The sequence below is a fragment of the Neodiprion virginianus genome, chromosome 6, assembly GCF_021901495.1.
Source record: "Neodiprion virginianus isolate iyNeoVirg1 chromosome 6, iyNeoVirg1.1, whole genome shotgun sequence".
Lineage (NCBI taxonomy): Eukaryota > Metazoa > Arthropoda > Insecta > Hymenoptera > Diprionidae > Neodiprion > Neodiprion virginianus.
In genome coordinates this window covers 11,960,852-11,981,329 of record NC_060882.1, presented here as the reverse complement: position 1 = coordinate 11,981,329, position 20,478 = coordinate 11,960,852, and the positions used below count along the sequence as shown (strand labels likewise).

Here is a 20,478-nt window from a genome sequence, read left to right as displayed (position 1 = left end):
CCTCATGTAATAAGATAAAATTATTTCCTTTGTTTCAGCTACATTCATAATAAAACCCTGATTGTTTTTCGTTTTATGTTACGCAGTCACCCAGCCCATTCTTACCCGACCGTTGATCTGTTAAACTCACTAATATTACACTGCGGCATAACTACGTCCCAACACAAAAGGACAGCTACTTGGAAATTGGCACTTTATGTATTACTTATTGTCTCGAACCGTCTTTCATTGCTTGCCAATTATTAACTTCATCTACCTATCCATTGCACCATTGTTATCCCAGCACCATTCACTTTACAGCAACAAGCGGTATGCGCTGACCACAATACTATTACTAATATACCACCTGTTACCATACGAAACAAACTATAGACTTCATAAACATAATTGTAGTACAAATGCACGACTAATTAAATGTTTTTCGTTTTGTGTGTGATTGTTGTACTGTCTGTTTTTACAGATACTTCTGTTGTTCTTACTGATACGTTCGTGACAGAAATTGTGTTTGGGTTTAACGACAGCAAAAATTAGGATGTGAATTAACTGGATGCTTCGAATAAAAAAGTTGAACCCCCATGAAATATGGTGAATGCCCCACTGAGAACTTGTGAATTTCTGTGCGGATCGTGCAGTCTTTTGTGATCATATCTCTCAAGCATGTCTATCTGCTTCGACTGTTACAGTACACAAGGCTGTAGCTTGCAGCATGAATTCGATATTCTAATGTTCATTGAAATAAGGTAGTGAAGTACGAAAATCAAAATGTGGTGAAATAACTAGAATTCCCAACTATTTTATAGCATCATGACGATAAAACTGAACTACATTATTTTATGTCAAAAAAGTTAAACACGTTTGACTGCTAACTTCAGCTGCTACCCTAAGCTTCATTTGAAGTACTAGAATCGCATTACAAAGTACCACAAAGTGACTAATTGTTATTAATCTATGCTCTCATATTTTTCTAAACTCTAAAATTGTTTCAGATATATGACGGTGTCAAATTGGCTACATGAGCAGATCATCACGCTTTTCAACCTTCTCTGGACCTTAATAGACATGTATCCAGTTGTATAAACATTTTCGATTCAAACATAACAGCACCTCAATGGACTTGAGTAACTCTCAGATTCAGACGTGAATCCTAAAATAAGACACGATGCATAGAAGTCAGTATTTCGTGCGAACTGTCGTTTGTCGAAATTAACGTACATCACTCATCAATGACAATTATTTAAAGCAATAGAATATTATAAAATAGCGTCTCCCAAATGTCCATCGAACGGAAATGTAATCTGCGGAATCTGTTGGTGTCAAATTGTATAAATAAGTTAAGAGCAAAAGTGGGCGAATATTTCAATACACTAACGTTGAAATCAAGGTATTGTCAATGGCTTATTATATTATACTGAAGATTTTGCGTGTCGACCCTTCAATGTTCGGCGCTTCACGCAGCACATTTCGACAACTAATAGAACTTCACCAGCACGAATTCCATTTTCACTCATGTAACGCTTATAATCAACAAAAATGGGCTCTCCACCCGATGCATTTCATCACCCACAATGTAAGCTCTGTATTCTCACCAATTTTGTATAACGTTGAAAACAATACTTTTGCTTACCTGTGCATGGTTCTATAAGGTACTGAACAAGCAGTAAAATGCTGCCCTGAACAAATAACTACCATCTGGAACTTTTGAATCACTTTCAGTTTAAGATATAAATTTTCCTCTATACTGATAATATGTGGTTGGCATATAAAAATTGTGAAGAAATAAATTCACATGCCTTGTAATATCGCGGCTCATCTCTCAACGTTTTATAGATATTGAGAGATTATTTTGTACGAACATGTGAACGCAAGATAGATGAATCTCAATTTCATCTGCGTTAGCAGTCTGTTGCCTTCAAAAAAACATATATTGTGGTGTAATAATAAATATTTAATCACAATGGTAATAATCTACACAAACTTAGTGCAGTCCACATAAATGCTGAATTACATTATTTACTTTCTCAGAACGGCAATTACATTTCTCGTAATGTTCGTAACGTTTGCTCCAAATTTATGTTCCACCGGCAAAATGATTACAAATCGGTATTCATGAACGTTTCACGAATAATCGAACGCCACAGTTGTTAACCGTTCCGCATGATTGATTCATTCGAACGCGTCACGGACCCGAAATCCATCGGTAATATCTCGAACGAGTGTTTCAGAAAACACAACATGAAATTGCATGTACTACATCTTTTACTTTCAAATTTGCACGAATTCCCGAAATAATACATTATATCAAAGGTCTTGCACCGTTGGTCTGAGCTTGTGACATGTATTATTAATTGATAGATAAGTGTTAAAAATTGAAGACTGTATAAAATAGAATTATTCACTGAGACTGACAAATTTTAGTCATACTTGTTGAGTTACACGGTTGAATAAAATGTAAAAAAAAAAGAATTTCCGTTAATAGTTTTCACCTCGCAATGTACTCATTAGTTGTTCGAAAATTGAGATAGACGCTAGTGGTTACGGATTATGTCGTTCCGGCGCCGGATCAGCGAATTAAGGCTTAGACTCAGTCCGGCTACATCTAGGTAAGGTTGCCTGCAATTTTCCTAATCCTTTATGCGAATGCGGGTGTTTCTAGTGAACATCTTGACACGGTCTATAGACGCGTAATATGATCCGATGCACCACCCAAGTCTTCGAAAGACTACTGCCATATCATTATTATTTATGGAAACGTGCGCAAATTGGATCAGTCGTATTACTATTTGCATTCTCATGATGGTCATGAGTCAGAACGTTCTCAACTATGAGTGCTACATATCTGAACAGGTATAAGACTGTGGTTTCCTTACAATTACTTCATTGTTTACTACGGTACAGCAGTATCATTCCCGCATACTTACAAAAAGTAATGAAATCTAGGCAAAAACGTCTGAAATGTAAAAAAATCCGCCAAGTTATCGAAACCAAATCACAATAAAGATATTGCCAGTGTCTGGTGTGAAATCAGGAAAAAACCCCAAGCCCTACGATCTCCCAGCAAGTAGGTATACGTCGTGAAGTCGGACCTCGCTGTGTCGTGTAGTGATATCGAAACATCATTCCAAGTGCTACGTACTTGGCGAGCACATTCGCTTTATATGTTTTATCGAAACGGTCATACTTGTTCGTGACGTGTGTGATCCCGTGTAATAATTCCGTCTCCAAGGCTATCTGTTACGATCTATCAATGGACTGAACTTTTTGAAGTTATACTTCTTTAGGCGCGTTATGAAAAACTGATGAGAGTGAAATTTCAGGATGCGCGCGCATCACTGCAACACAAAACTGTAACACAAAATTAACAGGATGAACTTGCCCACTCAACCGAATTCATGCGCGCGCATCACTGTAACACAAAATTAACAGGATGAAGTTGCCCACTCAACCAAATTCATTAAGTCTCGAAAAAAAGCTAAATATTTATCCACATGGTTTTAGTTTTTACAGTCACAACACGTGTTTTATTTTCATACAAGTGCGAATTATATATGTGGCAATAAAATATATTCAGTAGTGATTTAAATTGAATATTTGGATTAATATTATTTACTCTTTGTGAATATTAGTGAAAAAATTGTGCTAAAATACTTTTTCAAGTGCTCCAATATAATTGAGGTTAGTTATCCGTATGTATTATTTATTGATATAAATTAAAATATCATTATTTAATATAATTATTACTATTTATTATTAAATTATCAATGTTGAATATTTATTATTGGTTTTTTAATATTTACAAAACAAAGAAACAAATTTAATGGAAAATTTAATAAAAAGTTCGTGACAAAAATTTAATAGATTATTTAAATATAATGTAAGACATTCGTTATTTGTTTTATTGTTTTTTAATGATGCCAAAGAAGTATAACTTCTCACGCGCGTACATAAGTACACGCACCCATTTTTTTTTTTTAACGCAAGGAACTGTGCATCGGAATGACTGGTTGATGACAGATTGTTTAATTTTACTAACGTATTAGATTTGTTACTCTTCTTTACCACTTGTAGTTTAATGGCATATTTTATAGAATTGAGGATTTCATGAGATTCAGTCTATTGATCAGTTAGCTTTGAACAGTAATATTATCGTATAATTTCAATTTTGAAATGCATATGTGCGCTTCATCATTTTTTTAAATTATTTGTTGTTGATTGCAGTCCGAAAACCGACACTGACAATGAAACATCAGATTACGAAAGCACGTGGGTGTACTTTTTGCCCAAACTGTAGATATATAATCAATGGCGACAAATTCCTCTTTTCTTAAAGGATTACCGCAGTGTGGAATTTTTTAGCTTTTATTTTTTCCATCTTCCAAAATAGTTTGAACGATAAGGATTAATACGCAATAAATTTTATATCGATAATAAAAAGATTTTTCAAGTCAGAGCATTTGGCGTGAGATAATATTTTTACTGAAAACTCTAGTACTCCAACTTTAAACGCGATTTCTTTGAAACTATGTTTTTCAAAACGGTGTAAACAATATTTTGAGCTGTAATCAATGAATAGACTTTAAATATAGTACACATATTTAAAGTAAAACTAATTTTTGGCTGATGGACGATTTTATCGTTAACATTCGTGTTGAATGATCATTAATAATAAAATAACGTATAATATTATTGAGCCGAAAATATCGAAAAAAATCAATATTTTATTTCTTGTTACCAAAGAAGGAAAAATGCTCCTCGAGCTGAAAGCTAATACAATGCAATAAGTATGCATATATTTTTTCATGTCAGACCAGCGACACTTGCGATATCACATACACTAAGGTGGTTCTTATTTAGGGTGTTGACAAATTCCATTGTGCCGCCATCCAAATCGACTCCAAATAATTCAGAAACAATTTCCTAATATTTAAAGATATCAACTCCTTAAACCGTCTCACGAGACTTTTTTCGCTATAAGAATATCATGGAATTTTATGATCAATTAATACTTTATTTTTCATTTTTCTTGCAATTTTTATGGGGAAATTAGAATCAAACGGTGGTTTATCAAGTATAATTTGCTCTTTCCAATGACGTTTTTTTTCTGGAAACCGCATGTCTGGTATACCATATCTAAAATGAAATTTTTGGAATTTTGGAACTGAAATTTACTGAAAATAATCGAAAACTAAAGCTATAATAAAGGAAAAAATACCCTTGAAACGAGTTAATTATACTTGATGAATTTCAGTTGAATTCAGATTTTTTCCATGAACATTGCCGGAGAAAAAAATGCAGTGGAAAATAATCATTAAATCCCGTGTTATTCTTACAACGACAAAAAGCTTAGTGAGGCGCCATAAAGAGTCGACGTTACACAGTTCATTTTCTACCTAAAAGCGCAAGTAATAACACCTAAGCTAAATGATCGTCAATACAGGGTGTCCCTAAATTGCCTCCCACGGACTAGCCAGCGTGATACCTCGCTAAAATCCAATCAAGAATTTCTTTGCCGGACTCTCGTCCGACGCATAGTTTTTGAATTATAAGCGATAACGCTAGGCCAATCAGAGTGCACCATTTCATCAGGAATGCCGCCACGGAAATTGTTGTTTTCGTTGTCTGGGTAAATTATTATTTATATACCTGAAGTTGGTTCGGAGGTGCCGAGCCGTTTTTACACGGAAACCTGTTTTTATAAAAATAGTTATAGCTGTAAAAACAGTAGCAAAAAAAAAAATGAACAAAATAAGAATTGAAAAACTCTATGGAATAATTCATTGAATGACTTCAAACAAAGGAGAGAAAAAAATCTGAAAAAATTTTAGACACTGTTCTTCAATAAGGACTTTTGGCACACAAAGTTACGAGATCTGTGGGGGTAACGCCGGCTTTGACTTTGGAATTGGTGGACTTGCTCATACACACTGTAACACTTTCTTTTTTTTTTTTACTCTAGAAACTGTTACAAGGGTTACTTGACGCACACCTTGGTGTGTATTACCGCGAAAACCCTCCCGGGGCACGTGTGACTCCGATATTCCCGGAAAACAAACTCGGAATCTACGTTAAGCTAAGCAAATTAACAATAAGTCAATTTCTTTTCTTTTCCCTTATATCTATGTAATGCACTTTGACACGTGCATCGAATATCGTTAATAAGAGCAACTACCGCAACATATCGCCAATGAAGGCCACAGCCGTGACAAGGTACGCCGCGAGGGTAAGAATGATAAAAAATAATCGATTTTCGATTGAATTGATTATTTTTGCCCGATTTATCGAGTATAATGCATTATTTTTTAAACTCGACTATTTTTTCCTCACAGTCGGTTTTCGTTTGTTACTTCCGTGAACGATGCAATACCTCTCTTGAATACGCATATAGAGACTCGGTATGAAATGAGGATCCGACTTTCAGAGGGAGAAAACTTTTCACCCAGGTGCCAAATTATTGCAAAATTCCGCACTGTTTCCAAATGCCTACCACAATCGCAGCCTCCTGTCACCACAGACTTACCAATCTGGTGCTAGACTACTAAACCACCTACTTTCTTGGCAACGCAGATAGTCAGCGGGTATCAGCGTCATGACAATCTATTCTGGTGGACCAGAACGATGATGATAAATCAGGATGATGGATTACGAATGTGATGCTAAGCTGCCCTGGCGGACCACGAGTGCCCTGGATGACAAGGACCCAGCCAGCCACGTACTTCCAGGCACCCAGCTATTTTGACGGCTATTGCCACGTGCCAAAACCCGATCGTACGAGAAGTACCAGCAGCGAGTCGGCGAAGCAGAATCTTCCCCTTCACGCAAGGCCATATCGCAGCTTACCTTACCGCACGTAAGAGTTAAAACACAAAGCGGAGTCCTAGAAAATGACACGTAACCGACCATACCAATTACCGCGATGGAAGATCACGTGACGCAACGACAAATTCACTCGGATTGCTAGAATCGGCGATCGCCTCGGCCCAGTTTATCACCAAAAGTATATTAACCTTTAAAGTGCATCGTTGTTTCGCGGATCATTAAGTGCATCGTGGGTGTCCGACACCCGCGAGACTTTGAACGTTAATTACTCAGCCGCTATCGAATATTTTGTTACAAAAATTTAATCCGATATAGTTTAACATATATATTTTATTATATAGTAGGTATTTTAATTATTTATTTATTTTAATAACACAAAAAAAATTGCTGAAAGAAAAAAAATGGAAAAAATGGATTTTTTTACTTAAAAAATTGTATCTCGCGTAATTTTAAATATTTTTAGCTAAAAATTTAGGATGGTACTCTTCAAATACTATACTTTTAGAAAAAAAATACTATAATACGGATGTTTTCAAAAAAGATATTTATTTGCACATTTGAAGTGCCAATTTTTCGGGTAAAATAACACATCAATTCTTAGCTATTTTCATGTTTTTATTTAATAAAAAAAGGATCGAAATAATGAAATAATACAAAATATTGAAGGATCACATAAAAAAGTTTCTAATAACGTTTCACGCAACAAGCGTGGTCGTAGGCTATAAGCCATCTACAAAGCAAAAATGTGTTAAATAATGAAAATAAAAAATTTTTTTCACTTTCGATAGTGTACTTACGTTAAATTATTGTTAATTACGTATACTAAAACAGAGAAAAAATTTGCTCCAAAAACACTTTTTCACCCACTACGTGCACAGTGGGTGTCGGACACCCGCGGATTTTAGAACGTCTACTTTGCGCAGCATCTGTTCGTATACTGACACTTACCAAAATATACTAACCTACTTTACTTACAGTTAGTGATCTCAATTGCAGGTAGATGGCGACATATACCCACTTTTTTCAAATTAAGTAATGTTTTTGGGACCTTAAACATTTCTGCGGGTGTCAAACACCCGTGATGCACTTCAAAGGTTAAGCCACACGTGCCTCGATTTACAGTTCAATTCTCTTTCTTTGTTATCTTACTATCCGTTGTCACTATAAATATCTCAGTCTCTGTTCTACTCTGATTTTTCTTTTACATTCATTTCTTCTTTTCTATCTTGAAGGTAAGGTCTTTGCTGTCTCCTGTGTGAAACCACGCATTTACTTGCAACATATCTTTCACTATTTTTCATTCCTTTTCTTGTACGTAGCTCGAATACGTCCAAACCGCAAATTTCCAAAGCTTGATTTTCTCTTTACAGCATGTAATTCCGTAACTGGTTAGCATTCTTTACTTTAGCGCGATACGTATTATCTTTGAACCTCAGATATATTTGATTTTCTGATGATTTAAGCTGGAATTGTTACGTCAATTTTCTTGTCTTTTCGCACTTGATCTTATGATGTTCTCTTATATTCATCTCGATTCTCTCACCTGTATCGCATTTCTTGTGCCTAATTTGTGAATATCTTTCCGTAATTCCTTACTTGATATCATATTACTTTGTCTAATATCATAGTTCCTCTCTATGTGCGTCACGCTGACCATCTTCTCGCTTACATTGCTTATTCTTACGCTTACGTAGTATCTTTTTCTATCTTATACTTATCTTCATCACATCAAATTTAATGTGAATGCCCTGATTCAACGGTAATATCTTTTCTACAATAAGTGAGTTGATTGACCCGTGGAACATCGGAAATCCGAATATCGAAGCACTGGTCGTAGATTAGTCTAGTTTGTAGTATCGGTAATATCATCGTAGATAATAACTTGATTAATTTTCATATTTATATTGCTGATTCTTATTAATTTTCTATCACTTATTTTCTGATATATCACTAATCTTCTTCTCCATGGTTAATTTTCTAACTATTGCATGAACAGATTCTCTACCGCCAAAGTACCGCAATCTAGATTCCTACGTAAAATAAATTATCGTTAATAATAAGTTCACGGCATCTCGAGCATATCTCACAATTTATGCAGTCTCACAATTTATGCAGCACGAAATATTCGTGAATGCTCGTCGATACCGATGACTTTCCTCAATAATATGTGAACAAAAATATCGCAACAATTTCGTTAAGTAAGAATCAGTTGAGTACCCGTCCTTTCGCACCTTCATCGTTCCGTTTGTTAATTATAGACTCGTTATGAAATAATAACTACTCTTCAATCGTAACTGAATTATCTTCCGCAGTTGTTAGCAATTCTTATTAATCCTTTCTTATGATTATCGTACGCGAACACCGTAAATTTTTGACCTTTACTAATTCTCACTTATTGTATTTATTTTCTCTATTGCAAATAATTCCTAAGATTGTTATTGCATGCTAGTCAATTATTTCTGATTATTGTAAGCTTGCTGGTTGTTGATTATCGAATGATAGTATCACGTACTGCACTAACATCTGCCCTTTTGTTTATCGCACTAATTTATTTTGTTGAATTGTTCAAATTTCCGTTCTCGCGGTGTATCTGATTTCTGCTATTTCATCAATACATTTGATACAATCAGCATCATACCTGCTTTTTTGTGCCCTTTCTGGTTACCCCCTACGTTTCAACCAGTATCTTGTCTATCTGACTGTAAGTTGTGCAAAACCGTCGCAAAGTTCGCTTTATCTTTTTTCTTCTCTTTTACCTTTCATAAAAATTGACGCAGTTCCGTCTGGCGCTCAAAATTACTTCTTCTCTAGCCCAAACTAACCTGTGCGGTAGAATAATGAATTGATAGCCCTCACCTTATCTCACCATATCGAAAAATGAATCGTTACGATACATATATTAGGGTGTTTCATAAAAAAATAATTTGAATTTTCCATCGTGGCACCCCGTGAAAAGTTTGTTCAGGTTACAAGAACGATTCTGTCAAAAGATGTGTGTTCTACGTTATGTGGAAGATCGCACTCATTTGATTTTTTACTTATTTTTCATATTTTTTGAATTTATGAAGAAACATGTTGTAGCACTTCGATTATTATTTCTTCCCTGACACTCATATTCAACACAAAGATCACGACCCATAAAACAACAATATATCAACCGGGAATCTTATTCGCCTAAATTGAAAGTTCATATTGAAATATCACTATTTTATGAGATTGAATTAATAATGTAAACGTCATCAAATACATTTCTCCACCATCCACTGCAGACCAAATATTACGAGTGTGGGTCTTCTTTGTAACGCAAATAACGAAAAATCAATTGAACGCGATTTTCCATACAACATAAAACGCTCATCTTTTGAGAAAATCTTTCTTTTAACCTCAACAAACTTTTTACGGGGTGCTATGGTGGAAAATCACAAATTACTTTTTTCTGAACCACCCTAATACATATATGTATATATTGTATATGTGTATTTGAAATAGTGGCGTAACTATGTCTCCGTAAGTCCATGTGCAATTATTTGATCAGGGTCCCTCTACTTACCCACACTTTTAAATGTATGTAATTGCATTTTAAATATCCAAACTGAAAATTTCAACAACGTTAATAGACGTAATATAAGAAGCAGAAATTCTAAACTCACAGAAGAACACACGTCCCGAAAGATTATTTAGTAAGCAAAGTCATTCATTTATTACCCAAATCAATCGAACAAAATAATCAATGCCATTGATTCGATAAAACCCATCATATTCTCACGAAATGTATAATACATGATGTATAACTTTCTTTATATATGACAATAGTGCAATTGCACAAAGTCCAAGTATCTCAAACGCGGAAAAGAGCTCAACAGCCCCATTCCCTGCACGATTCTGAACGAAAACACTCCAAAGCATTTTTATTTGACGCGGAAATAAAGAAATGGCATGAATTCTAGGAATTTATTAGGAATAAAATGTGGAAGGATTCGTCGGAATTTATTATAGCGATCTCATAGAATCCGTGCCATTTCTTTGCCTACAAATCATTTTTTTTCTCGGTGGAACGTGGGCCCTTGGATCTCATGGGCCCATGTTCTGCGCACACCAAAAACCCCGGTAGCTATGCCACTGGTTTCAAAGTAAAACAAAAATTTTCTGTTTTTCCAAATAGGTTCAAAGGTTCCATTTAGGTACAAAAATAACACCTGTTAAAATTGGAGCTTTCAATATTAACATTAAGAGGTTGCGCATCGCACCTTTTTATTTTCCGTAAGAATAACATGGGAAAAATGGTTTTTACTCCGCCTGATTTTTATAACTAGCTAACGATGCGTCGTACAAAAAATTCACGAATATATATTTTTGTAGAGAATTGAACGCTCTTTAAAAAAGGTGTGATCATTTTATCCCTTACTGAAGTTATTCAAGGTCCTCTAAGCCTTCTCGCCAACAAGATGGACTTCCTCATTTAAAATACACGTGTTTCGAATTTCACATTTCAACATTCTCAGTGAATATTTTATTGTAAGAGTAATGATGTTCAAAAAAATCTGTAACTGCGAAGTTTTAGTGGGTATTGGTGCAATTGTCTGACAATGAGAAGAAAATCATATCATCGTACTAAGCAATCTAGACAAATTGCACTTCCTCTGGATAAAAAAAAACAATTAGATTTCGAGGAAGTGCAATTCATCGATATGGCATGATGGGGCGATGTGATTTTTTTTCTTATATAGTAGCAGTAATGCCTACTAAAACCTTGCAGTTACAAATTCTTTTGAACACTGTTACTCTTCCAACAAAATATATACTGAGAATGTCTCCGAAACGCGTGTATTTTAAATGCGGAAGTCCATCCTGTTGGCGGGACGGGTTGAAGTTGAGTTAAAAACTTTTAAAAATTTGGAAGTTATTCTTGAATTGTTTCCGATTTGGCGGATGGGACGGTCAAAATCTGAAAACGACCTTTCTACGGACCACTCTAATATATTGTAACGTTCACGTGTTTCTCAGTGCAGTATGCACTAGTGAAACACCGTGTCGGCGAGTCTATTATTTTGTGTTTTAATAATCAAATGAGATACATTCAATAAATTAAGAAGTTAGTTCCCTAAGTTGTGTCTTATTTATCTGCCTTATATCGAGATGACGCGGGATATTAATCCGTTGCATCGTGTTGCAAATGAACATCCGATTAAGTCTTGCGAGTCGCCAGTGACACAGGCTGCTAAGCCGTTGCACTTTGAACAAATTCAGACTTAGGCAGAGTCAGGCTATGAGGCCGTTCCCGTACTCATATTCCCTTTCTCGTGATTCCCTATGCTTGCAGACACAGGACTTGCATCCGTTGCTGCGATAGTCGACTCAGGTGGTAAAGCCGTTCCAGCGTGCCTGCGCTATGTTTCTATTCTCGTAGATGCAGGACTTGCATTCGTTGCTGCAATTTACAGTCAGGCGTTTAAGCCGTTCCTGGCATCCTTGATTAAGCTCTATAAGCACCGTTCCTGTGCCCTGTTGCTATATAGCCTGGCTTTTCATCAAGATACTAATTAGCAAGAAAACAGGTTTACGCTATATAAAAATTTAATAAAAGCATAAAGAAAATTAATGAGAAGTGATACAAATTTGTGGCACTTTTGCCCATGCACATGCGTTAACGAAATAATTTTAATCTAATTTTACTTACACGCTAACTTGATTTAAATAAAAATTGACGCAATTATCAGTTGTACTCCTATCTATTGAAGTTGATTTGACTAATGTCTATACTACTATTCCTTGAGAAGCATGTCGCTATACACTACTCCCATTAATATAATATGGACTATTCGGATGTCATGTGGCGCTTTGCCTGTTAGATTGATCTGCAAAGAATTTAAGTTGGATAGTGGTTCTATATATGAGACACACTCCCTCTATCACAAATGAGTCAAGCACGAGCGCTATAGTACAGCTACTTTTTTTAACAAGTGTGTGAGTTAAAACAGGCGCATTGTCTTAACTACTACGGATTGGAACGCTCACTGCCGGCTGTTTTACACTGCTCCTGCTGTGTCGTTGTGGCGAGCGCGGTGACGATCTTCCGCCGCCTGTCGATAATCGTCATCACCGAGGGCGTCCGTCGCGTCGGTGAGCCGGCATCACTGTCGTAGTTCTTCGATGAGTCGGCGTCACTGTGGCGTCATCTCGTCAGTGTGTTCGCGCGTCGGTGTGCCAGCTGATGTTATGATCGACGTTTGGCCACGGTTAGACGGCCGAACACGTTACAATATATATACAGGTATATTAGGGTGGTTCTTAATTTGGTCGTGTTGGAATTTCTTTCCGCTCACCCCCCAAAAGTAACCAGCATACATAAAAAAAAAACGCTGGCCGCAACCCCGAATTTATCCAATAACTCTAACATACCCCGTCAAGCAGTTCAATTTTTTAAATATAAATCGAGCTAGATCGATCGAGAGAGAGAGAGAGAGAGAGAGAGAGAGAGAGAGAGAGAGAGAGAGAGAGAGAGGGTTCAATACCTGTGCCCTATATTTCCCCTGTGCCAAAATTTCACGTGTCATTATCGCTGTGTGGCACGGTGCCATGAGCCTGGATTTCGATATTATGTTCTCTTTTATGCGTTAATGTTCTGTATATCACATCATGTGAGCTATATTACCTATGTAACACTGGAGTATGTACCGCGGGGCTATTTCTCTATAAATATGAAACCAAAAGAAAAAAAAAACACTTTCTCCTCTCTTATTTGTAAATTAAGCAATTTCCAGGATTCTGTGCATTAAGTCTAATTCTGCAAAAGTATTTTTCGAGTAAGTGATTAAAAAAAGGTGCATTCAAGGTTGAAAATCTTTATTATCCTTTTTCAACGATTTCTTTTCTTTTTTATGTTATGTCTGAGAAACACTGTTCTGACTTTGCTGAATTTTTCAAGAAGAAACAATCATGGTGCAAATTCAAAGAAAATATTCTAAATAGGATACTACGTGTTTTGAATTCGTTAGCATCGACATGGAAAAAGATCAGCCCGTTTCGTGCAGTGGGTTTAAGGAAGGAAAAATTTACAAGGAGCTAAACTACAATCAATTAACAATAAGCATCTAGAAACTATTGCTGCACGTGTAAAAATGTCTTTGAACTATTTTTTTTATATAGAGTCTTCTCAATCTTTCACAACTGTTCATTGGTAAATGACTTTGAATATGTTTTCAGCTGAAAATACGCGGCTCGTACTAATTTTCGTAAACAGTATATGGGCACTGATATTAATTGAGAGTGCTTTCATGTATCCACTGTTTAATGATGGAGTATTTTACAATAACGTGGAAAAGGTTGACAGGACTACGATAAACAATTCGTATACTTTTGTTTTATTAAGTTCACAACTCTGGTTTTATTGATTCAATATATTTTCAGAATTATTTCCCCATGAATTCTGAATAGATGTACGTTTTATTCATAAGTTGTATTTTACTATGTTCGTTACAAAATCACACACTCCAACACAGCTTTATAAAAAACGATAGCCAAAAATTTCATCTTAGATAGTTTATCATGTACACGACTCTAGACTAAATCATCACATTACTACTTAAAGATACCATTTAAAATCAGATAATAGTTGTTAATTTTGATAAATTTATAACTACGATTAGTAACAACGTAAATACTTTGGGCTATGTGTTCTATATTACGTAATATGTATCCAAATGTATATAGATTTTACAAAATTAAATAAGTAGACTAGTATATGCGTACACATATTACAAAATTAAATAAGTAGGCTATAAAGAGTTTAAATAATTTGTGCCTACTACAGGTATTTGGAAAAAAAGCGCTCGTTTATTATCTTCTTCAATTTTGCTTTCATTTTCAACGTACAATATGGTTGAGGAAAGTTTGCGAAATGCATATGCATCCCGCCGTAGCGGACAGTCATTTATGAGCAGCGAAAAAACGTGGCACATTAAAAATGCATGATAAAATCAAATGCATGGGGATAATCCAAGAAAATTATCAAATTAAATAATTTTATACGTTCAAAGCTGAATAACTTGCCATAATTTTTTTGATCTCTTTACAATTCACGCGTACATTTTTACACACACGCACGCAGACGCACACACACATACACACGACGCACGCATGCACGCAGAGGCCGCGCGTGCACGTACGTAGGACCAACGCACATGTAGGTATGATGATCAGAAAAAAAAATCTTGACGTTCTGATGAACAGTTTTCTCAAAACAAAAGATTGTGGGTTTTCTCACATAAATAATTGCATCTACATACTGTAAAACTAACAATAAGCATAGTATCTCTGCAGGTTGATGGTAAACCAGGGCTCAAATTTGACAACTACGGCCAGAATAATTGACTATCAATTGAGTTTGTAGAGGGTCAAAGTTCATGTGCCATGCACATGTATACATACTGCTTGCGCGTGTATATACTAATACATATAATACTCATACATATGTGTGATATGAAATATAGTGTATACAGATCCGTATAAAGGTGTGAAGGGGTGATGTGTCTAATTTGTCTAATTCTCACTTTGGTAGTAAATGAGTATCTTCGACAGAATCAGTCACGAAATAGTCACAGATTACAAATAACACACTACACAAAGTACAGAGCGACTTCGACAAATCGCACCATGACCGCGACGAGACTACTTCGGTGGGCTCCGGCCCGGCCGGGTAGCTGCCATGGCAACTCGATGTATCCCGACTATCCCCGATCTCCAGCCCCTAAGGTACGAGAGAAAAATTGAGAGCTTGTGTAGGCATGTGAAGCTAGCTGTTATAAGGGCGCAAGCGTAACTCCTACAACATCGTTCGGCGCACAGCGCAGCAAAGGGTGCTGGGAAGTCGAGAGGAAACGGACAAAAAGGACAGCCGCTGCATAGTCCAGACGAATAAGCTATAAAATCGACTGACTTCTACTCTGGAATAACGTAGGTTAGCCGATTTTTTTATAGGTTCATTAGAGACGGACAAACATATTTTCACCTATGCCCCAAAAGTGAGGTCCGGGTTTGTCCGTAACGATTGTTTAAACTTTGGAGACCCCACATTCTGTTAAATAACGTCTTTGTTATGGGTCATACACGAAAAATGTTCAAACCAAAGTTGTTCGTCTCATCATTCTCGATAAAACAAGCTGTCGTGAGATCAATTTCCTTTATTTGTTTAGTTGCAAAATGTAAAATGCCGTGGAAAAAAAAATTTACATTTCTTGTTATAAATTGACAAATAAACAACGTGTGGTTTTGAAACTCATGGTACAGGTAATATGAAGTGTCTTCAAAATTATCGTGCAAGACTTTTTTGGCTGTGTTATATAGTTGAGCGACAATCCGCGACAAGCCAAAATCCGTATATCGTCTGCCCTTTCTTATGTGATTGGCCCACAGGTTGCCGAAAAATCATGGAGTCAGTTCGTTACTAGTACTTTCCATAAATGGAAAAAAAAATTTTTTTATACTCGAAAATCTCAAATTTTGAGCGACTTGAAATTTTTTGCTGTTAAACAAATAGAGATATCTCCGAGAATATTCATATTATTGTAAATATTATGATGGATTGTAGTTGCCCTTCATTTTACGAGTAATTAAAAAAAAAAAAAAAAAAAACATGAATATCTTGATTAGAACCGGAGATAACGGTGTTTAAGTGTTATTTTGTTTATTGTTGTTGTAATGAATATTGAAAGGGAAAAAAAATATCAGCTATCTCTCAACACTCCAAGGCATCACCGTAAATTTTTTCAGATCTCTAGGTGCGTTGTATCTAGTAAAAAAAAATTGTTCAACGTTCGTCGAGCGGCGTTAGTCGGAGGAATGAAGCCGGGCGGCGCGGTTGGGGGCTCGAGGCTTCGCGCGCCCGGCTCTTCTCACCGCTTAATTAACAACTCAATAATTCCGTTAATGATTATCGTACATTTTTTTTTTTTTTTTGAACTATGCTATTTTTTTCTTAACAATTCGAATCTGTGATTAGATTTTTAATATTTATGATATTTTTTTTTCTTTTGGATTTTAGTCATACTCTTAGGAAATATTGCTACAAATAACTTTACATATATAATATCTGTGAATGTTAAGATAAAATGAAATTAAAAAAACTTAATTACGGTGTTGTGAGTATGTATACATACATATACAATGGAAGAGCGAGAGCGATTCCAAGCGTTATAACGGGTTAATATAACATAATAATTTAATAAATAATTTTATCATATAAAATAATATGTATACACAATTTCGAGCGAAAAAAAATATGTATGGATATTTATAGTCACATGTTCACCATTATTTTATGTATAGTAACATTGAATATAATCGACGCTCAAATCAGTTTCATTTTTCCTACCATTACCCTACGTATTTTTAATTTTTTTTTTTAATTTCGGACAAGTCAAATGTATAGAAATATATATATACATGTGAGGAAAATACATATTTCAAAGCAAAAACCCGTTATAACGCTTGGAATCTCTCTCTCGCTCTTCCATTATATATGTATGATGTATATATGTATATATGTATACATACTCACACCACCGTGATTAAGTTTTTTTAAATTTCATTCTATCTTAAAATTCACAGATATTATATTGTTACAAAAGATGAAATCACCCGTTTTGCCCCTTTTTAATGATCTAGTAGTCATCATAGATAAAAAACGTTTATAAACCTCTTATGTCTTTAAAAAGAATGAGGTTGCTGCGTCAACCAACATTATTGTAAAAACAGTCTTGTTTCAGACTTATAACTAGAAACACGTACCCTGCACTTAAAGCTTTTTCACAACATTTATTTACGCCTTTGATTTTGGCTTGATAATCAAACTCACGAATCCATATTTATTTCCGTAACGTCCAAGAACGTTACACTGGTGTCAGAAGTGGGATTAAGAGTTTTAATCGAGTCAATTCGGTGCGTGAAATTTTATTAATAATGAGCAATAGTCGTATGACTCGCTCTCGGCAACGGGAAAGTGGTGGAGAAGAAATTACAGAAAATCCGCGAGTCCCTGAAGCAGAATCGACACCTTCAGTGGACCATTTTCCCGTGCCTGCGGTGGCCTCATTCTCTCAAATCGACCTCCTGAGATTAGTGAACCAACAACACGAAGCCGCCGAACGTCATCAGCGACAGCAACAAGAAGCTTCTGGATGTGGCTAAACAACAACAAGAAGCCGCTATACGACAACAACAACTTGTCCAGCTGCTTCAATCGCGAAATGCGAACGCCGCTCGACCTGTTACGCCCTAACGTAGACGAATTTGTCACGTTAAAGCAAGAAAAACAAATAGAAAATTTCAAAGGAACTAATGTAACAAATTTTGTAGCAGGCAACGTTGTATTAGCAAAAGATTTCCGTAAAAATTACGATAAAATGTTCGAAGCCAAAATTATTAAAAAATGGACTCCGCAAAATAGTTTGATCAAATTTAAAGAGGGGAAAGGAGTCCACAAACGTCACAGCGATCAATTGAGGCGTTGGGCAGAAAATGGTGCTTGCAATAAAAATGAAAATGCCATCAACGAAGCAATACAAATTTCAAACAACAATAATAGCGAGAAGGGTAAGGCATCCCCATCTGTAAGAAAGTTGAATCGAAAAAGAAAACCAATTGAGCGATTTGGGAATTTAAAAATAAGAAAAGAGTAGAGCAAAATGCGTCAAGACCATACATGTATATTATTATTGTACCATGATTTATAGTGTTGGATGAAATAAAATACAAAGGGAAGGATAGCATTCTATGTATGTGTAAGTGTAATGCCTCGTGTGCCACGAGTGCCATATTATGTGTACGTACCGTCAGAGGACATATTCAAATAAAGCCAATCGTTCCCTAACTGCCACGGGTTTGGTTACTTGTCTTAGCCTATCCAGCGAAACACAATACATTTATTCCAGAAAGAAGTAGGCTTCCTCGGACACATCGTCTCAGCTCAAGGTGTGAAGACCGACCCATCCAAAATCGAGAAGGTTTCTTCTTGGCCGACCCCTAAAAATAAAGAGCAAGTACAAAGCTTTTTAGGTCTTCGTACTTATTACAGAAGATTTGTAAAAGGTTTCGCTAGTATAGCTGAACCTCTCCATCACTTGACCGAAATCAAGATTCCTTTTGACTGGACCCCGGAATGCGAAGAGGCTTTCAAGAAATTAAAAGAAAATCTTATTTCTTCGCCGATTTTAGCCTATCCAGAGGTCGAACTTCCTTTTATTTTGGATACAGATGCCTCTCTTTCAGCAATAGGTGGGGTTCTATCACAAATTCAGGGAGATCAGGAGAGAGTGATAAGTTATTTCAGTAGAGTTCTGAGTACAACCGAGAGGAATTATTGTGTCACTCGTAGAGAACTTTTAGCTGTTGTTAAGACCATGGTTCATTTTCATCATTATCTGTACAGCAGGAGATTCTTGATACGAACAGATCATGCTTCTCTTAGGTGGTTACTTTCGTTCAAGTCCCTCGAAGGTCAGGTAGCTAGATGAATAGAAAGGCTTGGACAATATGATTTTGAGATTCGTCATCGAGCAGGAATTCATCACGGAAACGCCGATGCTCTCTCCCGAAGACCCTGCGACGAAATGCCGGTGTGTAAACAAAGTGCACGATTAGAGAAAAACAGAAACCCCCCTCCTTTATTACGGAAAGTTTCTCTCGAAAAAGACCTGGAAGAATGGAGAACATCTCAACAGGACAGCACTTTGACTCAAGTTAAGTTCTGGAAGGAAGCAGAGTCTCGCCCGGACTGGCAGGATATATCTTCAGCTGAGACAGATTTGAAAATTTATTGGGCTCAATGGGACTCTATACTTTTGATTGACGGAATTTTATACCGAAAACGGGAATCTGCAGAATTGAAGGAAATCAGGTGGCAACTTTTGGTTCCCAAGACTCGAGTTCCAGAGATTCTTGCTCTTCATCATGATTCTCTTACAGGTAGACACTTCGCCTCGAATAAAACTGGGCAGAATACGCAACTTCTATTTTTGGCCTCGTTGCCGGTCGGACGTTGAAGATTGGTGCCGTAGATGTCGAATCTGCACGGCGAAGAAAGGACCTCGAGCTAAAGGACATAGCTCTCCTCAAATTTATAACGTGGGAGCTGCTTTTGAGAGGATAGCAATGGACATTCTCGGACCTCTCCCGACACCCTATTCTGGAAATAAATAAGCTCTGGTGATTGCCGATTGTTGTACCAAATGGCCCGAAGTGGTCCCACTTGCCAATTATGAAGCTTCTACTGTAGCTCAAGCGTTCGTTAGAGAGTTTATCTGTAGACACGGAGTTCCTCTAGAACTTCACACTGATCAAGGCCGAAATTTTGAGTCAACCTTAATGAAGGAGGTTACTCAGATTTTAGGGGTTAGAAAGACTCGTACGACTCCTTTGCATCCGCAATCTCACGACATGATAGAGCGTCTGAATAGAACCTTACTACAATATTTGTCGTCCTTCGTAGAGCAAAATCAAAGAGACTGGGACTCCTGGATCCCTTTCTTCCTCTTATCTTACAGATCTGCGAATCATGAGACGACAAAACAGACGCCAGCCCTCATGCTTACTGGAAGAAATCTTCGACTTCCGTCAGATTTAGAAGGAGGTCCTGTTCTTGTGCACAAACAGCATCGGACAGATTATGCT

At 36.4% G+C, this 20,478-nt stretch overlaps 1 protein-coding gene across 4 annotated transcripts in view; it reads right to left on the bottom strand.

Moving 5' to 3' along the window:
• Positions 1–15,509, bottom strand: part of LOC124307480 (dipeptidase 1-like) — a 1,861,010-nt gene extending 1,845,501 nt beyond the window's left edge. For all 4 annotated transcript variants that reach the window (XM_046769153.1, XM_046769154.1, XM_046769155.1 and 1 more), the window contains exon 1: positions 15,363–15,509. The gene's annotated coding sequence lies outside the window, so the exon portion shown is untranslated. The remainder of the gene's footprint in view (positions 1–15,362) is intronic.
• Positions 15,510–20,478: the final 4,969 nt, after the last annotated feature.